The 25,728-nt window shown below is 38.6% G+C and overlaps 1 protein-coding gene and 1 pseudogene across 1 annotated transcript in view; both read right to left on the bottom strand.

The window, feature by feature from the left end:
* The window catches only part of COL4A5 (collagen type IV alpha 5 chain), a 295,236-nt gene that overhangs the window by 185,953 nt on the left and 83,555 nt on the right, over positions 1-25,728 (bottom strand). The window lies entirely within an intron of this gene.
* Positions 10,498-11,411, bottom strand: LOC142433885 (peroxiredoxin-1 pseudogene; annotated as a pseudogene).

Consider the following 25,728-nt stretch of genomic DNA (forward strand, 5'->3'; position numbering starts at 1 on the left):
CCTGTGTATAGTTGCTCTTTGTGTTGTTAACAATAGATATTTTTGTGAACAAGTCATTGGCCTTGCAAAATGTTATCATGTGATCTCCAGCTTTATTTCTATTATCAAGACCATATTGTCCAACTATTACTCCTTCCTCTGTTTCAACATTTGCATTCCAGTGTCCTTCCTCTTTGTTGACGTTTGCCTTCGAGTCACTAAGAATTATCAATGCATCTTGATTACATGTTTGATCAATTTCTGATGGAAGTCGTTGATAGAAATCTTCAGGTTCTTCATCATTTGCTTTTGTGATTGACACAAATCTGAATAATAATTGTATTGATTGAGTTTACTTGAAGGCAGGTAGATATAATCCTACCACAGACAGCACTGTACTCCACTATTGATTTTGAAATGTTCTTTTTGACAATGAATGAAAATTGTGTCATTCCCAACATAGTTTTCTGATTCAAAATGGAAATGCCAGTCCATCAAAGCTCACCAATGCTTAAGATATCAGTCTTTATGTATTTTATTTCATTTTTTACAACTTCCAATTTTCCTAGATTTGTACTTAGTACAATGCACGTTCTGATTAGTAGTAGGGTTTTGCATCTGTTTCTTTCTACCTTGACTTGTGCCCCGTCAACAAATTAAGATTCCCAAGGCTCCACTCCCACAGGCTTTACTCCATTCACGTCACCATAGTCAACTCCACTCTGAGAAAGCAGCACTCCCTCAGTCACATTTCCAGTGCTTTCCAAGACCTGCGGTGGCCATCCTCTGGTACAATCTCTGACAATGTCTTGCTTCCATTTATTAGGCCTTTGGTATCTCTTAATGTTTCCAAACTATGCATATATTTTTGGTGGCTACTTCTGCCAAAGTGGGCAGCTGATTCTGTTTCCATTGTCTGTTCTTAGTGTGAAAGCTCTGCTGAAACCTGTTCACGTTGGGTGACCCTGCTGGTAATTGAAATATCTGTGACATAGCTTCCAGTACCACATCAATACAGAAGCCTCCACAGTAGGACAAACCAATAGACAAGTGGTGGAAGTTCTAAGTTGTGTGATGAAATTTAAGTCATTACTTTCCCTTCCAGAGACACATCCTCCACAGGACATGAGCCTGGGGGGAAACAACGGGTCAGTGAGAGGCTGCACTGTGTTCTACTGGGTGCCCAATGGGTTAAAGTTGACCTCCAGCAGTACCTTGGGTACCGGCCTCAGTTTCTGCTTCAAGCATTCATGAGGGTTCTTGGACCATATCCCCAGTGTATAAGGTGAGGGTACTACTGCATTTTATTATTTTATTTATATGCACTGTTAAGAATAGATAAATCTAGACATAGCACATAGATTTGTAGTTGTGTAGGGTTGCAGGTTGGTGGGAAATAGTGATGCTTAAGGGATGCTTTGTTATGTAGGGGGTGGTAACAATGTTCTACAATTGATTTTAATATATTAACAATTCCATAGATATATTAAAATATACTTAATTGTTCACTTTAAAAGGCTGAACTGTATAGAATATGAATCACATATCAATAAAGCTATTTAAAAAATCAGTGACATGAAATCAAATGATTTTATTTTTGTATTAATACCAAAAAGAATCCTATTTTGACAAGAACTGCCATGGGTTTGAAATTTTTGCTATTTTCAATGAACAATTTATCCTGCGCAGTTTCATGGATGCTGGCAGAAGGTATAAGATTTCTTCATTAGAGAGGATAGTTTATGTCTTAGAGCAGTGGTTCTCAACCTGTGAGTTGCGACCCCTTTGGGGGTCAAATAACCCTTTCACAAGGGTTGCCCAATTCCTGTCAGGGGCAAAATTAGAATCATGAAGTATCAATGAAAATAATTTTATGTTTGGGTGGGTCACCACAACGTCAGGTGTGCGGCATTAGGAAGATTGAGAACCACTGACTTAGAGCAAATTTTTGGACCCTAAAATTCCTATAGGATGACATGAAGAAGACCAGGTAATTTAGCCTGTAGATAAAGTGGTTGTTGTTATGAGAAGGCTGGGGCTTAGAAAGTCCCTATTTTTTAGAGTGTGGAACCAGCCTGTTGGACCTTTGCCCCCTGAGAAATTTATATCTTCATTATACTGGGGAGTAGATATACTGACCCCTTCCTCTAGAGGGAGGTAGTTTCTCAATTTTTTTTTCATATCTGTTCACTATACAAAATTCTCTATTATTTTTTTCATATCTGTTCATTACACAAACATCCTTGAAATGATAGTCAGAACAAAGGTAATTAGTGCTTCTCTAAAGATATGGAGAAACACAAGAATCCCACTGAGAAATTTATCTGATCACATTCCAGATTTTGAATGAGTTAAGGGGATAAACCACGATATTACACCAACAGTTATGAAATACCTTTTATAACCATTAGAAAACTTGACCAGTGATGAGAGTGGCGATACTGGAGGGCAGAGGAAGGTTAGGGTGGAAAGGGGAAACCGAATACAAGTATCAATAAATAAAGACAGTAAAAACAAACAAAAAATAAAAAACAATATAACTTCCTCCATGGGGGACGGACAAGAGAAAAGTGGGTGAAGGGAGATGTCAGACAGTGTAAGATATGACAAAATAATAATTTATAGATTATCAAGGGTTCATGAGGGAGTGGGGAGTTGGGAGGGAGGAAAACAAATGAGGAGCTGATGCCAGGGGATTAAGTGGAGAGCAAATGTTTTGAGAATGATGGGGGCAATGAATGTACAAATGTACTTTACACAATTGATGTATGTATGGATGGTGGTAGGAGTTGTATGAGCCCCTAATAAAATGATTTAAAACAAAAAAAGAGAAAACTTGAATAAGATTTGAACATTGTTACTTTAAAATAGTTCATTTTCTGAGATGTGGTCATGATATGTTTATATCAGGTAATGTCCTCTGTTTCAGGTGATGAATGCTAAAGTATTTAGGCTACAGTATAGGGCTTTCTACTCTGGAGAAAGAGTTACAGCCTCAGAAACTCACAGGGGCAGTTCTACCCTGTCCTATAGGGTTTCTATATGTTGGCATCAACTTTATGGCAGTGGGTTTGGTTTTGGATTCATAAGATTACAATTCAATATAAAGAAAACAAAATCTCCACAACCAGACCATTAGACAACATCATGATAAATGGAGAAAAGATTGAAATAATCAAGGATTTCATCTACAATCAATATTCACGAGAGCAGAAGTTAAGAGAGCAAAATACATACTGCATTGGGAAAAGCTGCTTCTTTCAAGAGTTGAAGAGCAAGGATTTTACTTCGAGGACTAAGGTAGGCCTGACTCAATCCATGGTTTGTTCATTTCCCTCAATGGATGTGAAAGTTGGACGATGAACAAAGACCAAAGAAGAACTGATGCATTTGAATCATGGTGTTGGTGAAGGATATAGAAAGTATCCTGGACTGCTAAAAGAACAACAAAAAAACATGTTTGGAAGAACAGTCAGGATGCTATTTAGAAGCAAGCATGGCAAGACTTCTCACATACTTTGGGCATTTCATCAAGAGAGACCAGTCCCTGGAAAAGGGCATCATGCTTGATGAAGCAGAGTCTATGAAAAGAGAAAGACTTCCAATAAAATGATTTAATATATATCAAAATAAAAAAAGAAAAATAAGAAAAGGTATTCACACTAAGTTTTTTTAAAAGATTCTTAAAAGAGGCAAATTGACACAGTGGCTGCAATAATAGGCTCAAACATATGAACAATTGTGAGAATGGCATAGAACCGGACATTGGTTTGTTCTATTTTACGTAGAATTGGAACCAGTGGTGGGATTCAAATAACAACCAATTTGCTACTGTAATCACCATATTAAGTATACAAATGGTCCATATATTAAAAGGTAGTTTATTATCTCATACAGTGAACACTTAAATAAAAACAATCAAAGAAGTACACAAAATTAGGTTATAAGAGTTTGAAAATTAATGAAAAAAATATCAAATAAAACCCAACAAAGACCAACAAATCTGCTATTTGAGATATTTCCACATTGCTTCTTGATTGGCATCCTCACTTGAAATATTCTTCACTTTTATCTGAGGATCATGGGCTGTGTGATTTATCCTTAACCATCTTTTCACTATAAGAGTAAGATTCCATTTACAGGTAGGCCAATTAGACAACAGTCACTGTGTTTGACATATTAGAAGCAGGCGATTTCCCTTCTCTGAACATATTGTACTCATCTTTGAAAAGACCCTTTCCGCTTCTGCTGAACATACAGCAATTGTTCTGACAATATTTTTAGCTTTTTCAACATGTTCAGAAATCGCATAATTCACTCATAATATCTTGCAGAAATTTGGGGTATAATGCAAAGCTGTAAAAATCACAGCGTGTCTCCCCCTGACTGTTTGGTACTTTTTCTCTTTACATTATAGGTTGGTTTCCTGAAGTAACAATTGCAAGGAATACACATGTAGTATTTCATCAAGAGTAAAATGAGTTTTATGAAATGAATAAATATTACAAGCATAATCCTGCATACTTTTTTATACCTATAGATGGAATGAACATTATTTAGCGCACTTAGAATACTCTACTGAGCTGATGAACCTTAAAAAATAGTAAGGAATGTGAATTTATAATTTCCACAGTGGGAAGCTGCCAAATCACCCACCCTAGGAACAACCCTGATTGATTACAAGTGCCGTTTTAACGACCAAGTCGCTGAATTCAACCCAAAATTAGGTATAGGTACTGCTGAACTGGTATGAAGTTGGCTGAATCCCACCACTGGTTGGAACCAAGTGGGTGACACCTAAGCACAACAAAACCAACAAGCATATTATGATGTTTACAACTTTTTTAATATGATGAAGCTTTAAAAAGACCCAAACCAAACCTATATGCATATATTTGCATATACACATATAAAATTATGCATCCACACACTGGCAAAAGACATAAAGATAAAGACATCTTTTGTTTTACTGTGTTTCACTTTATAGTGCTTCACAGATATAACATGTTATACAAATCGAAGGTTTGTGCTAATCCTACATCAAGCTATGTGCTCACATCATGTCTTGATGGCATATTTTGGCAAGTCTCACAATATTTCAAAGTTTTTGCATAATGCTATGGGATACTCAATTGACTACAGTAGATTGTAAAGATCACTTTTATATACACTGGAAAAATGTGTGAAAAGTTTTATTGCAATATCTGCTTTGTTATAGTCTCCGGAAGTGAACCTGCAACACCTTCAAGGTTTGTCTTTATAAAGAAAATAAGACAACAGGCGCCCAAATGTTCATCCCAAAATGGAAGAGACATCCGTGTTCATTACAACTTCTTTCAAGTTTTTATTTTTTGGGAATTCTGTTAATAAAAGAATAGACAGTTACATTGAAAAAATGCTTAAGGTAAAAGACAATGGACAAAAAGAGGCAGATTCCAACATATACACTGCTTATTAGAGTCAGCCTGAGGTTAAAAAAAAATAGGAAAACTTGTTTCATACTTAGAGTAACCAAGGAAAGCTGGCAAAGGAATATTCATTTCAGGCAAAATGGACTTTAAAGCAAAAAGCATTATGAATGATAAAAGTTTGGTTCACAAAGAAGATAATGAAATAAAAAGAAATTGTATGCAACAACATTCTAAGTAAAAACTAACGTTCTCCAAGAACAAATAAAAAAATCTACGGTTGTATTCAGAGGTCTATTTAAACAGAGCTTTAATAATAGAAAGAAAAGTTAACAAAATAATTTGCACCTGTGTAAAATGATTCAAATGTGATTAATAAGTTTGTTATAATGGACACATGTGTGGGGATTTCTAAAAGTTTGTGGAAATATGGAGGTGAATGAATGGGCTTCCACAAACTTATTGAAGCCTCATCCAATGAAAAAGGCATATAATTTCCACCATGCACACTCAAGGTATGTATAAAAAATAAGGCTACGCTGTGCCATAAAGCTTGTCTAAACAAATCTGAAGGGCTGGTAATGATGCAGAACATGATCTCTGACCATAATGCAATTAAGCTAGAACCAATATTTAAATATAACCACACTCTTGCAGAGAACAGTGCTGAGGGAATATATGCCAATTAATTTTATAAAGTTTGCATAACCTTGGTACCATTCCCAAATGGAGCTGAATGTTGAAGGAAAACGATAGGTCAATCTCAGTAATGAATATGAATGAAAATCTCTACATAAAAATGATAAAGTTGAATTTATCCTAGGGTCTACCATAGTTGAAAAGAAAGAAAAACAAAACCCCAATACATAGATAATGTGATTGCATAGTAAACATTCAAAAGAATAAGCATATGTTTGAATTAATAAGTTTAGTAAATATATTAATGTCAACTATATCTTGTACACCATAAATAAAATTTCAAGAGTGAAACACTACTTAGCAAGGGTCTCCTCAGTATAATCTTGAAGGGAAAAAGTGAGAGGATTAAGTATGATAGGGTTTGGGGAGAGGAGGTGTGCAAATCTAAGGATTCTATTACTATGGGGTAAAGACTAGCTTTATTCTAAGTAAGATGACCTTTGTACTTAGTTTCAAAGAAATAACCCTCAGAGTCACTGTGATGCCTTCTTTTGAGACTTCCAGACCACAGCTGATAATTTGTGATGGTGAGTGGAGGTTAACCAGATCAGAAAGGGCTTACTTTGGAGGTTAATATCAACTATTCTCAGGACATATGATTTAGCAGATTACGAAGAGCCCTGAACACATCTAAGAGCCCTGAACACAAAGCCTCAGAGAGCTTCCTCGTTCACAGGAGGAAGGTCCACATTGGGAAACCTCCAACACCTCACCCTACATGCCTACTTTTTTTTTTTACTTTGGGTGATAATAAATCTACAGTATTAAATGTGATATCCTGTTAAGTCCATGAGCTGTACTGGAGAATTTTCACATCCGAAAGGACAGTAGGAGCCAGCAGGTTAGAAAGTAACAGTTGTGTGGATTCTAGAGCAGTCGTTCTCAACCTTCCTAATGCCGTGACCCTTTAATACAGTTCTTCATGTTGTAGTGACCCTCCAACTTATTTTTATTGCCACTTCATAACTGTAATTTTGCTACTGTTTATGAATCATGGTATAAATATCTGATAGACAGAATGTATTTCATTGTTACAAATTGAACATAATTAAAGCATAGTTATTAATCATAGAACAATATGTAATTATATATTGTGAAATATTTATTTCTAATGACAAATAAATGAAATTTTGTCTTGAAGCACAGTGTAGCATGGGTAACAGTCTTTATGTTGGGTACTCATATGTGGGCATATCTGCATGTGGGCAGACCTGCCTGGAAACGGATAGAAGACCAGTGTTTCGGTTCCTAAGACCACTGGAAAGATGTGTTTTCCTATGGTCATAGGTGACCCTTGTGAAAGGGTCATTTGACCTTCAAAGGGATCATGACCCACAAGTTGAAAACCCGCTGTCAGAAGCTGTGGCTGTGATTCTTAAACCAGCCCCTAATTGGGGACCAGTAGGTCAGAAGGTTCAGACATTATGTGGACTCTCCAAATTGCTGTTGGCATCTGTTTATTTGGCAATCTGAAGGATATTATTATTTTAACTTATGAGCTCTGCTCTAGCTCCTGGGGGCTAGGGTCATAGGGAACTAGTACTGTGGGTGTGACTTGCAAAGAGAGCTTGGAAATCGACAGATGACTGGGACCATCTTCACATTTGGGGGACTGGCTTCCTGATGATATTTACCACACAATCAAAAAAGAAACGCAGAGTATCTGGGTCAAAGAAAATAATAACAAAATAATACCTGATTCTACAATAAACATAATCATTATATTCACATCTTTAACATATTTAGCATTATTTATTTAATTGAATAATATAGTGGGAGGATGGAAGAAGACAATAGGTGTAGTAGGAGAAAGAGGCTTGCATTTTTCACAGAAGTATATAGATAATGTATTGGCAAAACAAAAAATATAAACAAGTTTTAGGCCTTTGAGAACTGATTTAGGAAGTCAAAACAAATAGGGATGGAACTACTTTTTCAGTAATGTGAAAAGTATTAACTGTACTTTTTATGCTATATGCATACATGTGTTAGCCATTCCTTCACAGTAAAAGGATAAAATGTTATATATATTTGTGATATCCCTTTATTTGATCCCCTAGCTACAATCCATAAACGGATGTTGCCATTTAGTCCTCATAAATGATATTTACCAAGTAAAGAAAATTAGCAGAGCTGAAATAAGTCTAATAAGTACCTAATCTAACTCTCTTATTTTAGACATAAAGAAACAGAGACCCAGAAAAAAAGGTAGTCTTTTCTCCTAGATCATACAAAGTGATTAACAGAGCCAGGGCTAGAATTCATTTCTTTACTTTACCAATACATCAAACTGATTCCCATTGTTTTTATATTTCTGAGCAGATGCCAAGATATTCTGTCAGATTTTCAATGAAGAGGAAACATTCTTTTCTTGCTATCATCAAAGTATTTGTTTTGTTTTCAATCAAACTACAGAAACAAGTTAATTAGTTTGAAAGCTTTTTAACCAAAACACCACCAATGACTTTCTACATTCCCTAAGTTTAATGTCAGGAAATATTAAAATATTATGACTCCAACATGTAATTTATCAATATTAATGCAGTTAATTATTTTCTTTGATTAAAAAGTTTTGATTTTTAAGATAACCAAAGAATAAAGTTACACTCATTTAGATTTCCAGATCCTATATTTTTACTGTTGCAATAATAATAGCTAACATAATGCCTGTCATGTCAACACTTCTCACAGTAGCAAGAATTACATATATTACATAAATCATGTTATGCAACTATCATGTATCTATTGCCAAATTTTCCATGACCATAAACAGAAACTCGGGGCTTCCTAAACGATGATTTTCCCCTTCAAACTATCCTCCTGCCCTGGTAACCACAAAATTCTTATATCTATATATTTATGTATTCTAATTATGTCTAGTTATTAGTGAGATTATACATTATTTGTCCTTTGGTTATTAGGTACAATTTCCAGAATTGGAGTAGTCAATTCTCATATTCATATGGAATTTTAATAGTTTAACCACTCTTGAAGGAAAAAGAATGAGAACAAAGTGGGATGACTGACACATCCTCATCTCAAATAAAATCAATACAGAACGGTACTTGTACAATTATAGATCTATTAAGAAATGTAAAAGAATTGAGAGTACATAGAAAAATGCACACATCTATGGTTAATTAATCTTTAATAAGGGGGTTAAATCTATAAAACGGGGGAAAGAATCATCTCTTTATTAAGTGGTACTGATACAACATGCATGCCTCCAGACCTTCTCTTCAATATCAGATTCTATATCCAAGAATGAAAATCTTCTGTACATCAATAGATGTTATTTTAAAAGTAAAGAGACAATTTGCAGGTTGAGAGAGAAATTTACTATCCCAAATAGATAAAGAACCCTTAACAACCTAACACGACAAAGACAAACCACCAATCAAGACGCTGCTTTTTTTTTTTAATTGGGGTGATGATTGTAGTGAAAGAAGGCTGGGGAAAGGGGCTGAGATGCCCAAGAATGGTTACCAGGCAAAAGTAGTATGCCAAATTTTTTAAAAATCATTTTATTGGAGACTCATACAATGCGTATCACAATCCATACATGTATCCATTGTGTAAAGCACATTTGTCGCCATCATCATTCTCAAAACATTTCCTTTCGACTTGAGCCCTTGGCATCGGTTCCTCATTTTTATCCCTGCCCCTCATTCCTCTTCCCTCATGAACCCTTGATAATTTACAAGTAATTATTATTTTGTCATATCTTACACTGCCCGACGTCTCCTTTCACTAACTTTTCTGTTGTTCATCCTCCAGGGAGGAGGTTATATGCAGATCTTTGTAATCAGTCTCCCCTTTCTACCCTACCTTTCCTCCACCCTCCTGGTATTGCTACCCTCACCACTGATCCAGAGGGGCACATCTGTCCTGGATTCCCTGTGTTTTCAGTTCCCATCTATACCAGTGTACATCCTCCAGTGCAGCTGGGTTTGTAAGATAGAACTGGGATCATAATAGTTGGGGGGGAGGAAGCAGTTAAGAACTAGAGGAAAATTGTATGTTTCATCGTTGCTACACTGCACCCTGACCGGCTCGTCTCCTCCCCACGACACTTCTGTAAGGGAATGTCCAGTTTCCCAAAAATAGCCTTTGGGTCCCCGCTCTGCTCTTCCCCTCATTCACAATGATGTGATTTTTGTTCCTTGATGCTTGCTACCTGATCCCATTGACACCTCATGATCACACAGGCTGGTTGTGCTTCTTCTATATTGGCTTTGATGTTTCTGTGCTACATGGCCGCTTGTTTACCTTCAAGCCGTTAAGACCCCAGATGCTATATCTTTTGATAGCCATGCACTATCAGCACTTGTGTATGCCCCCATTTGTCCTCAGCGATCATATCAGGAAGGCGAGCACACAATAGTACGCCAAATTTTTTTGTGTGTGTGAGTTCAAGTTTAATACAACTACAAAAGATCAATGGGCTTATGCCCCACTACTAGTACATGATACATATCAGGCCCTGCCCAAAACAGCTCAGGGTCATTTTCACTGGGGTGTAGAAAGACTGCCCCTCCCCAGCCCCTACAAAAAATGCCTATCATATTATCAAATACCATGCTCTCAGTAGAGTCTAAGGCCTTATGTTTGAAACACAAAGAATACAAAAGAGGTTTGTTTTTCTCAAGGCTACTCATGGCTGCGCCTCGCACTGAAATGGTCCAGTGCTCACTTCTGCTTGGCGAAATACTCTCTGCTCTTCTGGACATCAGGCTTGATAGTATCGCTGCCAGGCTTCCAACCAGCTGGACACACTTCTCCATGTTTATCCGTGAACTGGAAGGCCTGAACCAGTCTTAGAGTCTCATCCACAGAGCGGCCCACAGGGAGGTCATTCACAGTGATCTGCCTAAGAATTTCTTTGTCATCAATGATGAAGAGGCCCCTAAATGAGATGCCTTTATCCACCTTTAAGACCCCATAGTCCTGAGCAATGGTACGCTTGGCGTCTGATACCAAAGGAATGTTCATAGGCCCTAGGCCTCCTTCTTTCTTGGGTGTGTTGCTCCAAGCCAGATGGCAGAAGTGAGAATCCACAGAAGCACCAATCACTTGGCAGTTGAGTTTCTTAAATTCTTCTGCCCTGTCACTGAAAGCAATAATCTCCGTAGGGCACACAAAGGTAAAGTCAAGAGGGTAAAAAAAGAACACGATGTATTTTCCTTTGTAGTCAGTCAAGCTGATGTCTTTGAACTGACCATCAGGCATAACAGCTGTAGCTTTGAAGTTGGGGGCAGGGTGCCCAATTTTGGCAGTTCCTGAAGACATCTTGTTAACAGCAGGGGCGCCTACAGGAGCGAGCACCCGTCGTCACCAGCCGGGGAGAGCGTCAGTACGCCAAATATTAAGGATGTTCATTCACCTTGACCAAAATGAGCCCATCGACATAAGGGGCAACATCTATCACATAATCCTGGTGGTGTTGTGGTTCCACCTGGATGGCAGTTCACAACCATCAGCAGCTCCTCAGAGAAAGACTGGGCTTTCAACTCTCATAAACATTTACAGTCTCAGAAACCCACAAGGGGTTTGCTATGAGTTAGCATTGACTCCATGGCAGTGAGTTTGAATTTTGGTTTATCAGACGGAAAAACATTCTGGCTGAGAAAAAAATAAAACAAAACTCGTTTTTCAGTGGATGCTGTACATAAAGCATTTTGTATATTCAATAAAAAAAGAATGCTTAAAATTATGTGCATATATAGCCAAAACAAATTCACTGCCACTGAGTTGATTCTGACGCAGTGACCCCATAGAATTGATCTGTGGGTTTCTGAACTTGTATTTTCTTTTTGGAAGTAGAAAGCATCATCTTTCACCCACAGAATGGCTGATGGATTCAAACTGATTACCTTGAGTTAGCATCTCACTTGCCACCACAGGGCAAGGTTCTCTCCTCCTCTACTTTTAAGTTTCACTGTTAGTGTCTTTTATTATCAATTGAAATCGACTCAAGGGCAGTGAATTTGCTTTTGTATTTCTGGATCTTTCTAAATCCAACCTTTGTTTGTCTTTGGGCGTTGGAAAATCTCCAAATAAATGTCTGAAATTGAAACTATGTGAATGATAACATTAGTAAATTACGTACTACATTGTATATAACATAACAAACCAAAATAAAGGCAGTCATAAACATTTGACTTCCAGGCACCTCCTGCATACCCTCTTAGAGGCAAGCGTGGTGCTTCTTTGTCTTACATACTATGGGCATGTTGTCAGGAGAGACTAGTCCATGGAGAAGGACAACACACTTGGTAAAGTAGAGTGGCAGAGAAAACAAGAGAGACCCTCAGTGAGATGGACTGACACAGGGGCTTCAACCAAGGACTCAAATATGAGACCAATTTGAGGATGGTTCCAGGGAATGTTTTATATCGCGCACAGGATCACTGTGATTGAGAACCATCTCGATGACACCGAAAGACAACCATAACATTTGTTTAAAGATTTCAGTAGATATATTTGGCTTAAGGCTTCAAGGTTAGCTCAAGGCAATAGTTTCAGAAGTTCGTCCAGTCTCATTGGCTCCAGAATATGTGGAATCCATCAGAACTTGAAATCGTACTCTATACTGTTCCCCTTTTAATGTTTCTTTTATAAAATAGTTGATTAAGGTATTCAATAATGGTTTTAGGAATATAACACAAGCATCAAAGGAAGCATTTAATTTCAAACTGAAAGTGGCTATTTACTGCAGTATAGGTTAAGACAAGCAGTGTTTAGAGATACATAAATTGGTCAAATTATAATTACTATTGCTGTCCATTTTTGGAAATAAAATGAAGCAGACCTTCTCATTTTGTACGTTTCATAGTCAACCTGACAAACACAAAAATTTATATACATGGAATAAATGCATTAATGAGTTTGGGGTGAGAGAATCGTAAAACCACACAAATAGCAACCAAGATTTCTATAGTTCGTTACTACTCACAAACGGTATGACATGAATCTTATATTTTCCTCTCAGGAGTAATGCTGTGATGTATACAGGTCTCCCTCTTTAAGATTGCAGATGCATTGTCATTTGGACCCTGCAGTAGGTTAAGACTTACACTCAGGTTTGAATCTTTTACCCCTGAATGCCACACTTAATCCACTACTACATAATTTCTCAGGAAGAAAGTATCCAAAGCCCTCAACTAGATTTTAGTGTTTCAAAATGATAGCCTGATAAACATGAGTAGCACAATGAAGCCTTTAAATTTTTATGTGATAATCAATTTTTGGACGTAAAGAAAAGTTCCAACACTGCATAAAATAATGAGATACGAGTTGAACACAGATCTGTCTATAGTGACAGATGAAAATTGGGAGGGAAATGTCTGATTTTATGGTAAGATCTGTAAGGACAGGCCATTGACAGCACTGCAGATTTCCATTCCACCAGGCCTGTACAGACATATCCTGTGTTTCAACATCTCTCTCGGGACTGCAGGAAAACAGTTCCAGAAATGTAAAGAGATTAGTAAAGGGTTGAACTCATCGGCAGTTATTTGTTTTAACCTGGCCTTGGGAAAGAGACTAACATCACAGATAAAAGCAGCAAACGGGAAGCCCACAGGACCATGCAATAAGAATAAAAACTTCAGAGTTGTGCTGCGTGTAGCTATGTCTGGAATGTGTCCTCTGAGGCTGTCAAATCTGTGTGTGAAATGCATTGAAGACTTCGTGAGTCTAACTCTGGGCCCCTGCCAGGGTAAAAACGCACTACAATTCCCTAGGCTTCCCTGTTGTCTGCTGGCAAAAAGGTAACATGGAGGGAAAAAATGGTTTCAGGCCCTGATTTTGAATGGACCAGCATTTCATGTATGGTACCATCTAACAGAATTATTGACTGAATATTGTAGCTTCTGTTATTCAAGGTTGTTATTTTGCACTCTTGTGTAAATTTAGACTCATAAAGACTCTATGTGACAGAGGAAAACTGCCCCAGGGGGTTTTTCAAGGCTTCAAACTTCCCGCAAAGAAATCACCAGGCATTTTCTGTTGCAGAGTGGCTACTGGGCTCAAGCTGCAGATCTTTCGGTTAACAGGGAAGCACTTGATCGCTGAACCACCATTTCACAGGCAACACAGCCAGAAGCTCTGCGACCATTTTGGGTAAGGCAAGTGTTCTGCACAAAATCTCTATGGTATTTTCTACCTTGGACAGAAATAAAGAAAACTCTACTTTAGGATAATCCGAAAAAAGTAGAATTATTTAAACACAGGATATGTGCTTTTCAGCTGAAAACAAAAGAAAACAATACATTTTCAACAATGTTCCTGGCTATGGGAGAGTGATGACATGAAATCACAAATTCAGAGTAAGAAATGATGCACCACCACCATCAACACACGTCTCAAATCACAATAGCTCCAATGCCAGGCATTAGCCTGATAACTGCCAAGTTTACATTTAGAAAACTTATAACTTTCCCTAATATGAAAGCTGGCAGTGCTTTTTCAATACCTTTCACTCAAATAGAGCAATTATTTCAAAGCAATTTCAATTTATACGCTCCTGAAAATCTTTTGTCACTTTACACTCCTGTCATGATAAAAACCTGTCCTTTACTTAGCCTCATCTTAGAGCAGTGGAGCAGAGGTGAGACAGAGAAGAAAGATGAGGGTGGAGAATCCTGTATAGGTAGAAAAACTCCAGGATATGTTATATGTGTATAATCAATGAGCTTTCATTTAAATAAAAATAGCAAAAACCTTATAATTTGCTATTTAATCAAGCTGTTAACATGAAGTTTTACTTTATTTCTGTTGCCACCCCATCTGAAATACTCAATTACTGGAGCAGGAAGCTTTAAGAATTATATGTAAGCTAGCAAAAGAATTGAAGAAATCAAAGACGAACTGGGTAAGGATACACAGGCATAATTGAAGTTAACACTACATTTGACCTAAAAGAGTGAAATAAATACTGCATACTATTAAAGAAAAAATGGAAATCAAAATGGTAGACCAGGATGTACAGATATAAGCACAAAACTGAATTTTGGAAAACAGAGTGTTTCTCTGGTGAAAAAAATAAAAAAGGATGTCTCTGTTTTAAAGTAATGGCTGATTATATTCCAAAGTTACTCACCCCCTGCAATGTTAGGTACACTTAAGACACTAGTTGTATACAATTCAATTTGACTAGCATTTATTGCATGCACTGAGTGGCACAAATGATTAAGTGCTCATTTATTAATCAAAAGATTGATCGTTCCAACTGCCTCAGAATGCCTCCAAAGACAGGTGTGGTAATCTGCCTCCAAAAATCCACAGCCTTGAAAACTGTGTAGCACGGTAGCACTCTGCCACACATAGGATCTCTGTGAATTGAAAGGAACTACACCTCTCACTTTGGTATACCATCTTTTAAGCACTGAAAATAGTTGGAGCTCCAAAATGTGATATAAAAGTAGATAGGCTGGTCCTGCCATCAGAGACCTCACAATGTATTTATTTACATTGTCAATCAGGAAGGGGGTAAATTTTGGATCATCACCTTTGTATACAACAGTTTAAATTACTAATCAACTCCCCAAAGGTTTACCCTTCTCCCATCCAATCTTTGTTTACTGTTCTTATTCTGTGGGTTACCATCACCCATGAGATCAATGTTAACACCCTTCCCTGTCTAGTCTGTTGCTTTCCCTTTTCTCCCTTGGACTTCTGCCCTTGGCAATTTCCAAAGTCTGCTCCCTCTGGTATGAACATATTTCTCTTGGTTTTATTAATATATAGCTTTTCACTTATAATAGTGGTGACACCTTACAATTTAGTGAGAGAAATACGCACGTAAATTAGTCAATGTAATGAAATAAAAATCAATCGGAAATAAAATGCTAAGATGGAACAGAATAAAGCAAGTGGTATGAGCAAACCAAAGAAAGGGCGTAATAGTAATTCAGAAGGAATTTTGATAAAAGAACAGTAAATAGATATTTTCTACAGCATATCTTAGAGAAAAATGACATTGTATTTATTTCTCTAGACCTGCTCTGTTCAATAGAGGAGCCACTAGCCAAATGTACCTTGTGAACATTTGAAATGTGGATTGTCCAAATTGAGACATGCTATACATGCTAAATACACAAGCTTCCAAAGATTCAACACATAAAAGGAGTGTGAAATGCCTCATTAATAATTCATGTCTTGATTACTTGTTGACTTGATAATATATTAGATATATTGGGTTAAAGAAAATGCATTACAAATGCAAATTTCACCTGTTTATGCCTTTTTCAAAGCATCATCATTACAACATTTTAATTATGTATGTGGTATGCATTATAATTCTTTTTAACAGTTTTGACCTAGGAAACAATACCTAATAATAATTCTGGTGGGTCCCTTCAAGATATACTTGGGCTACAAATACAAAGATTTATTTTTCCAGAAGATAAAGCACTCCTATGACAGGATAGAGAGTGAAGATTAAAAAACTGAACAATGCAATGTGGGTGGAAAATATCTAAGGCAAGAACAAACATTAGGCGTATGGTTCAGAACCAAAATAACATAATAGAAAAGGTTCTTACCACTTAAGTAATAGGAAAAATTATATTCAGATTCCCTTTCCACTAGAATAAGCCATGGCAGCCAGATCAATTCTAACTCACAGTGGCCCTGTACAGCAGAGTAGACCTGACCCCCTTAGGGGGTCATCTTGTTTCTCCAGTGAAGAGGCTGGTGGGTTCAAACCATTGACTTTTTGATAAGCAGTTGAGTTCTTAATCCTGGCTCAACCAGGGCTCCTTTTCCCTTAGGACAACAAGGAAATGAACATTTGCCATTGAGTTGATTCTGCCTCACAGCAATACTATGGGACAGAACAGTGTTGCTTCAAAGGCTTTCCTAGCCAATACATCTTTACAGGAGTAAACAGTCTCATCTTTCACCTGTGGAGTGGCTGCTGAGTTTGGACTACTGACATTTTAGTTAGCTGCCCAACTCTTGGTGAACTAAGTCAGCAGAATTCCTTTTTACTAGAATAGTGTTCTATGTCTCACTGCCAAAGTCCCTGCCCTGCCCAGTTAACTCTAATGTGTACACATGCTTGAGAACCTCTGTATTAAAAATCACGACATAAGCTAAGAAGACTCATAGTGTCAAGAAGATGACTAAAATCAGATTGCTTCCGTCAAAAACTGGCTAGACTTTAAACCTAACTTAAAAAAAAGTTGATTTGGCTGACATTATCCAGTGGGTCTCAACCTTCCTAATGTGGTGACCCCCGACCATGAAATCATTTTCGTTGCTAATTTATAACTGTAATTTTGCTACTGTTATGAATCTGGCGACCCCTGTGAAAGGGTCGTTCAACTCCCAAAGGGATCATGGCCCACAGGTTTCAAACCGCTGCATTAAGCAGTTACAGAAATCTAAGGAAAACAATTGAATGTCCGATTGGGGTTGTTAAAAGCAAGGGAAGAGCAAGTTGAGTAGTCCGCTGAATAACCTTTAAGTTTACAAAATAGGCTTTGTAAACATGCAGAGAGATTATAGTTGTGATCTCATGGTCAAAATCTCTGAAAGGCTAGTGATTATAGCCGATTCTAAACAGTAGACTTCCATTGTACATTCATGAGAATTTAATGGGAGAGACATGTAAAGGCAGAGAATATGCTAATTAAATACTTAAAATGTGAAAAGATGGAAAAAGTGCAAACAAATTAAGACAGTCACAAATGAGTAATATGTATAAACCTGTAACGAATTATCCCAGGAAAGCTAAAACCCTAAAGGGAACAAAAACTTGAGGGGGAAAAAAATCATTTGAAAAACAAAAATATCTAAAATGCAGGTGTTAGAACCTTTTGTTTCTTTCATTTCCATTTTTGGAAGTGGTCCTAAAACTAGTAAACACATGAGTTGCAAACCATTCCTAACTGCTGAATAGATTCACGTTTCCAGGTTTAAATAAATCATACACTAAAGGGACAGAAGGGTAATGAAAGCTTTCACATAACTACTGTTGGGAAATTTATTACAAGTACGGGGAGCAGGAAAGACGCTTAGAGGACTCCACAAAAAGTTGTTTAGTATTGTTAAGAGGAAGGTAATTAATGAAGCTACCAAATTCACTGCCATCAAATTGAACTGACTCATAAGGTTTCTGAGCCTGTAAATCCTTACAGGGACAGGATAGCCTCATCTTTCCCCAGAGGAGTAACTGGTAGGTTTGAACCACCGAGCTTGCAGTTACCAGTCCAACACTCATCCCACAGTGCCAGAGAAAAGTTACTATGACATAATAAACACCATAGTTGTTTAGTCAAGGCAAACAGAGTGGATATAGTGGACTTAATGCAATGAGGCTTATAATACAATTTGCTTATGGATAAAGTGATAAAGAAACAGTAGATAAAATTAAAATTCAGTCCCACAGAGTTCTCAAAAGTGTTTTTCATATCTCTTAATACTCGATTCCTCTGCTGCCTCTCTCGTTCTATTTCTTAACATTCTCCATTAGACAGGCCTCTTTGAACTGCCTCAAACATGTAAACAGCTTTTCAGGCTTCAGGACTTTTGCTCTTTGTCTTGCCTATGCCTATCATGTTTGAATCTCAGATATTCATGTGGCTGTCTCACTTGTTCATTTCATTCATATTATAGCTCAAATTCTATCTCTTCAGAGAGCTCTTCTCTGACCACTCTACTGAAAAGTGCAAAACTATCACTGTTGCCTAATTTTCTTCATATCACAGATCACTACATGGCTATATATAATATTTGATATCTTTGCATCCTCACTGGATTATACTTCAGAAAGATAATGAGTTTGTTATGTGCACCAGTAAATCCACAAGGTCTGTCTAAGTAAGATAGGCTGCATGAACAATCTGGAGGAGAAAAGAATGGGACCAACAGTTCTGGGGAGACATAGGAGATGGGGAGGTGGGGGGAAAGGTATTGGTGTTAACAAACTCAGGGACAAGGGAACTACAAGTGATCCAAATCGGTGGTGAGGATGGTGTGGGAGGCCTGGTAGGGCATGATCAAAGGTAATGTAACCAAGAGAAATTGCTGAAACCCTGGTGGGGACAGAGCATGATAGTGGAACAGGAGGAAAGTCAAGGGAAATAGAGGAAAAAGCTGGGAGGCAAAGGTCATTTATAGAGGTCGAGATAAAGACATGTACATATGCAAATATATTTATATATGAAGATGGGAAATAGATCTATGTGCATATATTAATAGGTTTAGTATTCAGGTAGCAGAGGGACATTGGGCCTCCACTCAAGCATTCCCTCAATGCAAGAATACTTTCTTCTATTAAATTGCCATTCTATGATGCTCAACTTCCCGACACAACTGCTGAAGACAAAGTGGGTGAATAATCAAATGTGAAGAAAAATGATGATGCCCGGCAATCAAAAGATATAGCATCTGGGGTCTTAAAGTCTTGAAGGTAAACAAGCAGCCATCTAGCTCAGAAGCAACAAAGCCCACCTGGAAGAAGCACACCAGCCTGTGTGATCACGAGGTACTGAAGGGATCAGTTACCAGGCATCAAAGAACAAAAAAATCATATCTTTGTGTGCTCATCTCCATGATACGATCATTGAAGACAATTGGGTGCATAAGCAAATGTGGCGAAGAAAGCTGATGGTGCCTGGATATCAAAAGATATAGTGTCTGGGGTCTTAAAGGCTTGAAGGTAAACAAATGACCATCTACCTCAGAAGCAACAAAGCCCACGTGGAAGAAGCACACCAGCCTGTGTGATCATGAGGTGTCGATGGGATCAGGTATCAGGCATCATCACAACAAAAACTCTTACCCTAGTGAATGAGGTCGGGGGGAGGTGCAGAGTGGAGACCCAAAGCCCATTTGTAGGTCACTGGATATCCCCTTACAGAATGATCTCCAGGAGGAGACGAGCCAGTCACGGTGCAATGTAGCAATGATGAAAAATACAACTTTCTTCCAGTTCTTAAATGTTTCCTCCCCCACCCGGCCCCCTATCATGATCCCAATTCTACCTTGCAAGTCTGGCTAGACCAGAAGATGTACACTGGTACAGATAGGAACTGGAAACACAGGGAATCCAGGGCAGATGATCTCTTCAGGACCAGTGGTGTGAGTGGCGATACTGGGAGGGTTGAGGGTGGGTGAGTTGGCAAGGGGGAACCAATTACAAGGATCTACATGTGACCCCTTCCCTGGGGGATGGACAATCGTGAAGGGGGTGAATGGAGACGTCGGATAGGGCAAGATATGACAAAATAATAATTTATAAATGATCAAGGGTTCATGAGGGAGGGGGTGCGGGGAGGGAGGGGAACAATGAGGACCTGATGCCAGGGGCTTAGGTGGAGAGCAAATGTTCTGAGAATTATGAGGGCAATGAATGTACAAATGTGTTTTACACAATTGATGTGCGTATGGATTGTGGTAAGAGTTGTAGGAGCCCCCAACACAACGGTTTTAAACATCCACAAGGTCAGAAGCAGTGGTGCTCATTTTCTCTCTTCTGCCTGCTCCATTTCAAACTCCCCTCAACCTCTGTTATCATTTCTGGAGAGGAATCAGTGAATTTCTCAAATATCTGATCCAAATCTGCATTCTTTATGGGCTCCATCCCTTGAGAGTAATGTACCACTCATAGTGAAGTTGTCTCAGGTAGTCCTTCACAACTACAATGGAGCAAGGGACTACCAGAAGTCAGGTGAATCAAGTGAGTTGACATGTGTTCTTCCCTGACTGCATTGTGTTAAAGCAGCTCACTCTCCTTGTCCTGATTAGTGTCAATTCCCCGACCAAAGGAGTAGCCCTGGAAAGTAATTGCAACGATGGGAGCCCATTCTTCACCCCACTGATCTCTTTCTTCTAAGTTTCCTTTCAAGAAAAAAAAAGGCCACAGGGAAATAATGGCTAAATTGCTTCCCAATCCTGCATGAAGAAACAGATCAGCGCAGCATATGCAACTGCATGTAGAAAGGAAAGGAGGGAGATGTGCCACCCAAACTATTGTTGTGAGGGAAGGACAGGGCTTATTGAGTCCACTCAGTCATCCCTCTAGGTAGAAATACCACCGTGTTCGTTGAGAGTCATGATTCCTCCAGGTAGCTCTTAGCCAATGACTGAGGATCACAGGAATACAAATACATCCCTATTCCTGCAGGACTTTCAATTGGCCTGGCCATAACCTTGTTTGAACTACCCTGCGGTGTCACACACTCCTGACACAATTCTTCCTTCCCATTCTTCTTTCACAGGTGTCAGATCTGCAGTGCACTCTGGAGATCCTCCCTGGCAATATTGCCTCCCTGAAGTCTATTCTATCTCATTGAATTACCCAAGTCAAAGCTCTCAGCTATCTGATGAAGGCTCTACCATTCTCAGGAGAAAAACTGATAAAAATCTTACCAAAAGAGCAAAAAATGTATTTGATAAAAGACCACCAGATAAATCTCTAATGAGAACAATACAAACCTTGAGTCACCTTTTCAAACAGACTTTCATAATTTAGCAGAAAAATCTAAGGCCAAGTACATGTTCGTCAGATGTTTTTTCCTGTGAAGTGCTATTGTTGTTCCAGTTAATTCAGCTAGTTTCTTTAACACGCAATGAGGTGGCCAGTTCATTTAAATTATGTTCACATTTGCTTCAATACCAAATCCATTATTTATAATATATGCCATCTCCATAATTACTATCAAAGAATGTGCTGCCTGAATATTCATTGGAAAACAGTTTAATCAGTCAAACTAATGTTACCCCTATGATAGAACTGAAGGCAACATTTTCAAAACTTCCATGTGGGCAATTGATGTGCCCAGAGATTCATGAATAAGAAAATGCAAACAACAGTAATGAGCAAAATTGTACTTTGTTCATTACAGTAAATTGAACGAGATACATGCTAGAAAACTTGAAATTGTATTTAGTGATCCCAGGTAAATTCATCGTATACATAGGATTCCCACTGGTCAACATTAGTTGGAATTGCCGATAACCAAGAGACATTTGGTTTAGTGGCAAAAAGCTTAAATGAGTGAAAACATTTAGATTCAAGTTTGACACATCGCATACTACCTTTTACCATAGTAACTTGTAAGTGTCCAAGGTGAAACATACTAAAGATTGCCTTAATGTGTTGTATTCCACCTCGGAGGGCTGGGTGAGAGGAGTAGTCTGAATGTGCCGACCTCTGAGCACTGATATATACATGCGTTAGCCAGAGAAACTCCACTTTGGGGTTCCATTTAAAACAGATGTCTAAAATTGACTGATGAATCAGAATCCACTCAGATATTGTCAGGGTGAGTGACCTACAGAAGAAACACTGCCTGGTCCTGTGAAGCAACAACAGTTCCTGAGTGACGCAAATGGTTAAGCACTCAACTACCAGCTGAAAGGTTGGGGGCTTGAATGTAAGCTAGAAGTGGGCTGGAAGTCAAGCCTAATGATCTGCTGCTGAAAGGCCACAGCCTTGCAAATCCTATGGATCGGTTCTGCTCTGCACAAACAGGGTTGTCATGGGTCAGAACTGACTCAACGACAATGAACAAGTCTAAAGAATACTGCACATATGGTGCTTGATCAATTGATTTTAAAGCTCATCTATTTCTGTTATCATCTTCCTCAACTTTCCTATAAATTCATTTAATCTCTTACCTTTATTTGTCTACTTTAACTATCCCTATGTGAATGGCACTCCCTAGAAGTGTGCAGTTCAAAACTAGTGCAGTGCTCCTGGATGCTTCTGTCCTACCAAGAGTTTCAGCCAAGGTTACCTGGTGGTAGGATCAAATAGTCCTGAGGATTGTGACCCCAATAATTAAAAGCAGTTCACCTAGTGAACTGCATGATTCACTCCAAATGAATGATTATTCATATTAGGAATATGGAGAAGGTTACTATTATTTGGTTAAAAGTCTTTTTGCTATATTAAACTTTCTGCTTCAATGAGTGGGAGCTTGTTACAAAATTGATCTAAAACTTACTATTAAATGAAAATAATTAAGACAGTATAGCTTTATCATAAACACCAACAAATAAATCAGTGGAACTGAGCAGAGAACAAATATGGTCATCTAATTAAGAAAGGCACCAAAGATAACCAAGAGGGAAAACAAAATCTATTAAAAATGGTGTAGGGCACATGAGGGAGGGGGGAATGGGGAGGGAGGGGGAAAAAAAGAGGACCTGATGCAAGGGGCTTAAGTGGAGAGCAAATGCCTTGAGAATGATTGGGGCAGGGAATGTATGGATGTGCTTTATACAATTGATGTATGTATATGTATGGATTGTGGTAAGAGTTGTATGAGTCCCTAATAAAATGTAAAAAAAGAAAAGAGAAAAAAATGATTAGGGCAAAGACTGTACAGATGTGCTTTATACAATTGATGTATGTATATGTATGAACTGTGATAAGAATTGTATGAGCCCCAATAAATTGTTTTTAAAAAATGGTGTTGGGGCCTGGTGGGGAATGATCAAGGGTAAGGTTGCATAGAGAAGAGGTATACTCTAACCCAGGTGGTGACGAAGCATGGTAGTAGGGCAGGAGGAAAGTCAAGGGAGATGGAGGAAAGGGCAAGGAGTCAAAGGGAATTTATGGAGGTCTAGACAAAGACATGTACATGCAAATAGATATAGGAGGATGGGGAAATAGATCTATGTGTCTATATTTATAGGTTAAGTATTAAGGTGGCGGAAGGACCTTGGGCCTCTACTCAAACACTCCCTCAATGCATGAATACTTTCTTTTATTAAATTGGAACTCTATGATGCTCACTCTCCCGACACAACTGCTGAAACCAAAGTGGGTGAACAAGTAAATGTGGTGAAGAAAGCTGATGGTGCCCAGCTATCAAAAGAGATAGTGTCTGGGGTCTTAAAGGCTTGAAGGTGAACAAGCGGCCATCTAGCTCAGAAGCAAAAAAGCCCACATGGAAGAAGCACACCAGCCAGTGCGATCACGAGGTGCCAAAGGGACCAGGTGTAAGGCATCATGCAAAAAAAAAAAAAGATATATGTGTGTATATGTATATATGTGTGTATGTATATATATATGTATGTATATATACCATATTGAATGAAGGGGGAAGTGCAGAGTGGAGACCCAAGGCCCAAGTGTCGGCCAATGGAGATCCCCTCACAGAGGGGTTTAGGAGAGGAGATGGGTCAATTAGGGTGCAAGGTAGTACCGATGAAGAACACAGCTTTCCCCCAGATCCTGGATGCTTCCTTCCCCCAACTACCATGATCCGAATTCTACCTTGCAGGGCTGGATAGGGCAGAGGTTGTACACTGGTACATATGAGGGCTGGAGGCACAGGGAATCCAGGGTGGATGATACCTTCAGGACCAAGGGTGTGAGGGGCGATGCTGGGAGAGTGGAGGGTGAGTGGGTTGGAAAGGGGGAACTGATTACAAGGATCCACATGTGACCTCCTCCCTGGGAGAGGGACGGCAGAGAAGGGGGGGGAAGCGAGACTCCGCATAGGGAAAGATATGACAAAATAATGATGTATAAATTACCAAGGGTACATGAGGGAGAGGGGAGCGGCAAGGGATGGGAAAAAAAAGAGGACCTGATGCAAAGGGCTTAAGTGGAGAGCAAATGCTTTGAGAATGATTGGGGCAGGGAATGTGCAGATGTGCTTTACACAGTTGATGTATGTATATGTATGGATTGTGATAAGAGTTGTATGAGTCCCTAATAAAATGTAAAAACAGAAAAAATGGTGTTGGGAAACTTGGGTATCGATATGGGGAAAACGAGCCTCATTCTCTACGTCATATCAAACACAAACAGTATTGGAGACAAGCCATGCACTCTACTGGGTTGACTAAAACCATTCATTATCATCACGTTGATTCAGACTCAGAGTAACCCTATAGGACAAAGTCGAACTACGCCTGAGGATTTCCAAGACTATAACTCTTATGGGATTATAAAGTTCAGCACAACATCTGGTAGTTTTGAACACCTGGTGGTTAGCAGTCGAATGCACAACAGCTGTACTATCAGGGTGCCTTAAAAGTCTTTGCTGGAACCTTAGAATATGACATTATTTGGAAATAGAGTGTTTGAAGATGCAACTAGTTAAAATATTACACAGGAGAATTCACTTAATGGCAGTGAGTTTGTTTGAGAGTAGGCTCTAAATTCATATAACCAATGTGACACTGTTGGGTACGCATTGGATTGCTAACAACAAGGTTCAGTGAGTGGTTCAACCCCACCAGGTGCTCTGTGGTAGAAAGTTGAAATGATAGTCACTGTATGGGGCAGAATAGAACTTCCCATTGGGTTTCCACAGTTATAAATCTTTACAAGAGCAGCTGATCTCATACTTCTCTTGATGAGTGGCTTGTGGGTTTGAACCACTGACCTTACAGTTAGAAGCTCAATGGGTAACCCCCTAGGTCACTAGAGCCCCTTCTCTAAAACTTTACAAACTCAGAAACTCTACATAGGATCTTTATATACAAGATTTAGAATAAATATTTGAAAATGAAGACTAAAGGAATAAAGCCTATGAAAGCACATTTGTGTGGCAACACCATTAAATGTCCAAAAGCAGCAATGACATGGGTTACATATGGGAAAGCAGGAGGGGGCAGGGATTGAGATGTGGCCTATGAAAGCAACTTTTGGAGTGGCTGGCGGAGTTTC

The sequence above is a fragment of the Tenrec ecaudatus genome, chromosome X, assembly GCF_050624435.1.
Source record: "Tenrec ecaudatus isolate mTenEca1 chromosome X, mTenEca1.hap1, whole genome shotgun sequence".
Lineage (NCBI taxonomy): Eukaryota > Metazoa > Chordata > Mammalia > Afrosoricida > Tenrecidae > Tenrec > Tenrec ecaudatus.